This window comes from Archocentrus centrarchus, unplaced genomic scaffold, assembly GCF_007364275.1.
Source record: "Archocentrus centrarchus isolate MPI-CPG fArcCen1 unplaced genomic scaffold, fArcCen1 scaffold_42_ctg1, whole genome shotgun sequence".
NCBI lineage: Eukaryota > Metazoa > Chordata > Actinopteri > Cichliformes > Cichlidae > Archocentrus > Archocentrus centrarchus.
In genome coordinates this window covers 710,305-716,129 of record NW_022060268.1, presented here as the reverse complement: position 1 = coordinate 716,129, position 5,825 = coordinate 710,305, and the positions used below count along the sequence as shown (strand labels likewise).

General features: G+C 38.2%; 1 long non-coding RNA gene across 1 annotated transcript; it reads right to left on the bottom strand.

The window, feature by feature from the left end:
• Nucleotides 1–652: 652 nt before the first annotated feature.
• On the bottom strand, nt 653–1,355 carry LOC115777028 (uncharacterized). The gene is made up of 4 exons (XR_004019575.1): nt 1,247–1,355; nt 1,062–1,127; nt 849–937; nt 653–761 (listed from the first exon to the last, which is right to left on the bottom strand). It is a non-coding gene; the product is annotated as an uncharacterized LOC115777028 (long non-coding RNA).
• Nucleotides 1,356–5,825: the final 4,470 nt, after the last annotated feature.

Here is a 5,825-nt window from a genome sequence, read left to right as displayed (position 1 = left end):
CAGTCTACTATGACCTGAAATAAACTTCTTTCCCAGTTAATCATTTAAGCTATTAAAAATACAAAACTGGTTAAATAGTAAAATAATGATTTACCACCCCTTTATGTATGATTTAAGAATTTATAATGTTTCTGGATATAATTCGTGCAATTTTTTAAAATACATTATTTCAATATTTAGGAGAGAACATGTGTTGTACACTGACGAAATCTGGCATAGACACTGTTTTATCTTTAACAAACCCAGTCAATGTGGGAACTCTTCTCAAAGGCTGTGGATTCCGGTTCTGGATTTGCCTCCCCGCAGTAGTGGCACAACTCTGTTAGATCATCTGAGGAACAATATAATTATGAATATATTTACTTCTTACTATATTGGCTATAATCACTCTATTACATTACATTTGAAGATGTGTAAAGTTTCACAGAGTAAATACAAAGCATACCTGTTTCTGTCAGCAGTTTTGTGGCCACTTCCATTCTGTATTTGTCAACCGCTGACTGAGAATTTGGGAATGTCAGGGGCTCTTCTCCCAGAATTTTTTCGGCATACTAGGAATTAGGAGTACATAAATTACAGTTTATGGTATTCAATAAATAAAAATTAAAAACAGACATTTGTAAAAAAAATAATTATTGAAATTAAGACTCACTTTCATAACAAATACACCACAAGAACTGCAGTCTGTCTGTGAAGAATGTGGCAGTGTTTCAGCTTTCCACCGTAAAACATTTGGATTTCCAAGCTTCCTCATGAATGCCCTTTAAAGATAGACATGTCTCGGTGTTAATGACATTTCTCAGTTTCTTTTTCAGAGTTTTGAGAGTACAAAGTAGCAGAAAAATCACCTGGTGGATTCCAAACAGTTCTTAAGTTTTGAAGAAGCATGGCCACTGGAATCAAGTACAATGCTCCTTTTTTGTTTTGGATAAATAGCCTATTTACATAAAAAAAACAGAAGTGGACACTGGATATTTGCAGTAAGAGATATAGTTATTCAGTATTTCAAGTAAGATGTTTAACTACTGATCTTACTGAATACATACAACTATATCTCTTACTGCAAATATCCAGTGTCCAGGTTCATGAACTGCCCCCAACATAATATCAAATGTTTCTGGTTTGCACTAAAGATAGAAAACATTGTAGAAATGTATTTAATATCTGTCTTTAATAGTTCATTTCCATTGATTTATGATTATGTCTAAAGCTATACGTATAAAAAATGTGAATTATTTGAAAATACCTTCAGTTTTGATGTCTTCTTCTGCCAGATGTTGGTCATCTCATACGAGTCAATGAAGAAAGCCTTAGTGATTTTCTGACGCTGGTTATGCTTTTCCACACATTTTGTGAGGTAGGCATTGATGACCTGTCAACAATGACCTGTCATTACTGCTATCTGTGTTTAGTAATAAAGGTCATCCTTACACCTTTAGGGGTATAAAAAAAATACCTCGCTTTCTAGTTGCTGGCCAGGGGCTGTTTTTGCTATGTCCCAATAAAAAAGTTTGTATTTTCCTACTCTGGACAGCAGGACATGCACCCTCTTTCCTTTCCAGGCCTCCTTGACACCTTTTTGAGAACACAGAGGGCATCATAAATAATTTTAGATAATATACAAGCTGTTGGTAACATTTTGCTATATTAGCGTGTGTCGTAATACATTTTTCAGTAGACATTTTTGATATGGGTGGAGAACAAATCGGTCCAGCTGGAGTTGCTGGTGTGGCTTGAGTTGCTGGTGTGGCTGGAGTTGCTGGTGTGGCTTGAGTTGCTGGTGTGGCTGGAGTTGCTGTTGTGGCTGGAGTTGCTGTTGTGGCTGGAGTTGCTGGTGTGGCTGGAGTTGCTGGTGTGGCTTGAGTTGCTGGTGTGGCTGGAGTTGCTGGTGTGGCTGGAGTTGTGGGATAATCTTTGCTTGCCTTTCTTTTTAATTTTTGGGGTATTCTTGGGACCTCCTCTACATGGCGCTTAAGGTGGTCCAAGCTCACTCTCTGGACTTTTTTGCCCAAACCATCCACCAAGTCCACACATTTCCCTTCTATTCTTGTTACTGTAAATGGTCCCAAGAATTCAGGGTCTAGTTTCCCTCCTTTCCTTTGTTGGCTGCGAATATTTGCCCTCCACACAGTCTCTCCAACCTGCAGTGTAGTTTCTGTTGATTTGCACTGAAGTCTCCTCCTGGTCCTCTCCTGCACTCGTTCCACATTGCTTTCAACAATATTAAAAACTTCCTCCTGTTTCTTGATATTGATGGAAACTTCTTCCTCCAAAAAATTTTCTTCAACAGAGCCCGTCTGTAGAAAATATAACAATATATATTTAAGCATTTATTATTGTCCCTGTAGGTGATATGCTTAATGTTTTGTTGCATCTGTCTGTCTTACCTCATATTTTTCTGGAACTTCAGAGGGGTATCGTGCTTCTCTTCCAAACATGAGGAAGTACGGTGAGAATCTGGTTGTCAGTTGTTTTTTGGTCCGGAGCCCAAACAAAACGGCATCGAGGTACGTGTCCCATGTCTTGGGTTTTTCATTTACAAGCTTAGCTATTGCCCTTAAAAAAAAAAGAGAGATTATGTTTTCCTGGAAAGGCAAAGTGTTTCTGTAAATGTCCTTGAGAGGCCTTTCAAGAGTCCTGAGTTGAATCTGATTGAACAACTATGGTGAGATTTCAAAGTCTCCCATCCAACCACATGTAATGTTGAGTAAAGAGATTCATCTAATACAGTTTGGAGTTAGGTTGTAACATTACTAAACATAGAAAAGGTTAAGTACTGTGAAAACATGTATGGACTGTAGGCCAACAACCATAACCTGTAGCACAGGCTAACCTATAACCCTTAACGCCTGAATTTATGTAGCTGTATATGAAAAAATGTTTCATGTGTGTTTTTGCCTTTAAGTAGATAGTAAATATTGTTGAGATTATTAATTTCACTTTTGCACAAAAAATAAATAGAAATTTTGGTATGTTGCAAATTTGCAACAACAGGCATAATGGTCCATACTAAGATAACAATAACAGAGTAATATAACAGTGAAAAAACAATGTTTTATTTATTCACCCAACAGCAGGCATTCAATAATAAATATTACCACCAACACCAATTATTGTCACCAACACAATACACACAAATATTACAGGAAACATTGCATTAATTTGAATTCGAGATTAATTTGAATTGTAAATTAAGTTTTGAAATGTGCTGAACCTAAAAGAATGATTGGGAATGCACAGAAAACTTCACAAACAATGCAACAATAACAATGTTGACTCAAAACAAAGTTACTCAACTTTTTAACTTTATGGAACAAGGGCTGACACTCATACACCCACACACACCCACACCACCTCCACTCACCCACACCCACACACAGGCACAACAATGTACACAAACTATTTAACATAATGTCTTTCTGTCTTTCTTATTCGTGGAATGCACAGAAGCAGTTTTTAGTCTTAGGCACAGGTGAACGTCACATTTTGTGCACTCAATGCTTGTGTGGCCCGTGCACTTTGGAAATTTGCAGCGTTGCCGCACACTGTCAATTTGCGGCCAGTGACCCACTCCATCAGCACGGACATCTTGTGTGGGAATAGCTTTAGTTGGTCCCCTGCGCTGCTTCTTCTGGAACTCTCGCTCCATGTCCGATGAGGGCCGCCCCCTCTTTTTGGCCTCTTCTTGGCAGTCTGATTGAGTCATTGTCTGGGAGAGCACCTTGCCACATGGGCACATTTTTTTGCAAAGCTCTGAGTCTGTTTCACAGTCTTCCACGCCACTTTTTCTTTGTTTGGTCTCTTTTGCTTCTGTCTTGCTGCTTGGCCACTGGTGGTGACAACCTCCTCCTCACTGCTGCTCTCATCACCATCTGCAGGGATCATAATTAGAAATGTGAAAATGTATGAAACGAAATTCAGCATTTTCAATCTAAAATCTACCAGCCAACATCAAAATGTATCAACATTTGTCTGGTGCTGGTGCTAATCCTGCTTCACCTGGCTTAGGAACATTTTCTTCTTCACTTCTGCTCATGTCACTCTCACTGCTGCTCTCATCATAACCTGGCTTGGGTAAATATTCCTCATCACTGCCTGCACTGTGACAGAGACAACTATCATCACTGTCATCTGGGGGGGGGGTCTGACGTGAAGCTGCACATGTATGCGCTTCCCATAAAACATGGAAGTATTCATTGAGCTCTAGATAAAAAATAAAAAAATAGCAAGTCTAAACCAGATCTAGACTGGATCTGGACCAGTTGTGGACCTGATCTAAACCTGGTCTAAATCTGGTCTATACCGGGTCGAAACGTGGTCGAAACAAGGTGTAAACACTAAACCAGGTCTAACTCGAAAAGCGTTTCTCTATATAGCGCTAGTTACCCTTATGGCCTACTGTCGCATATATGCTACAAACCTAAATATTATAATAACTTCAAAAACACTTGTCACAAATATTTCACATCATTATGTCGAGTGTATAAGACCACAATAAACAGGTGAGTATTTTTATCTTAGCACAACTTACCTTATATACACCCCAGGATCAACTTTTCCAGCCTCCTACCGACAGGTAGGAGTAACAGAGTAATCCTCGCGTGTAAACACGAAATAAATCCGCCACTTTGCGATCCCAGTAGAAACAAGTGCTTGTCAAAGGTTCCTAGGTCCGTAGCGAATATGCACTAACAGGCATTGGGGGAATGCAGGCGCTATCTTGGCTGGTTGATTGAATCAAACGGTTAGTCGCATATTTGCAACAACAGGCGTTAAGGGTCACTCAATATTTGTCATATTGAGTGACTGTGTTCTGTTTGAATAAATACTTAATACATAAAGCTTTTGATAGAAAAGGATTGAAAGCAATATTATGGAATATAGAAAATGTTTTTATCCTCAAACAATTAATTTTTTAGAAAAAAACTTTTCACATAACAAACTATACCCCGGTGTTAAAATGACACACAGATCAGATGTTATATTTACCTTTGTATGGTGGCATTAAATCTTTCCACCAAACCATTTGTTTGTGGGTGGTATGGTGCACAAAGGCTTCTTTTGATTTGAAAAGCCTTGCAGACTTCTGTGTTGATCTATATTGTCACAAGAAGAATAACAATAGAGGAACTGGTGAGTATAAAATACATTAAGTTGAAAGCAGTAAGCCTTGCAAATACCCAAAGTGCAGCTGACTTGGGCAATATGTCATAATTTTTACAATAAATGAAATGAAATTTTACCAAACAAGAAAATGTAAAAATACTTACACTGTTAACAAATTCCTTCCCCTGGTCCGTAAGTATACGTTTTGGCACCTCAAATTGGTAGATGAACTTTAACAGGGCTTGGGTTACCTCAACTGCCGATTTTGATTTTAACGGGTATGCCTGTGGCCAGCGTGTGCAATAATCAATCAGGACCAATATATATTGATTTTTCTGATCGGTCGTGACCAGCTTCCCAATAAGGTCCATTCCCACAAGCTCGAATGGAACTTTTGTCTGTGGAAAGAAACAGCATTTTAGCTTAAGTCACTTGGCTTTTTTTTTAGTAACAACTACAGAAGCTTGAAAATTGTAGCTCCAAGGAGGAGATGCATCTCACACTTGGTTCCACAAAGTGTTTTGTGGAAATGGTTGCCATGGAAGATTAAAAAGATTTATCTAACATGCATGAAAGAATGAGGGCTACACTCCAAGTATGTTTTTTTAGATGCGGGAATAATATTATGAAATGATTACACATATCTATCTATCTATCTATCTATCTATCTATCTATCTATCTATCTATCTATCTATCTATCTATCTATCTATCTATCTA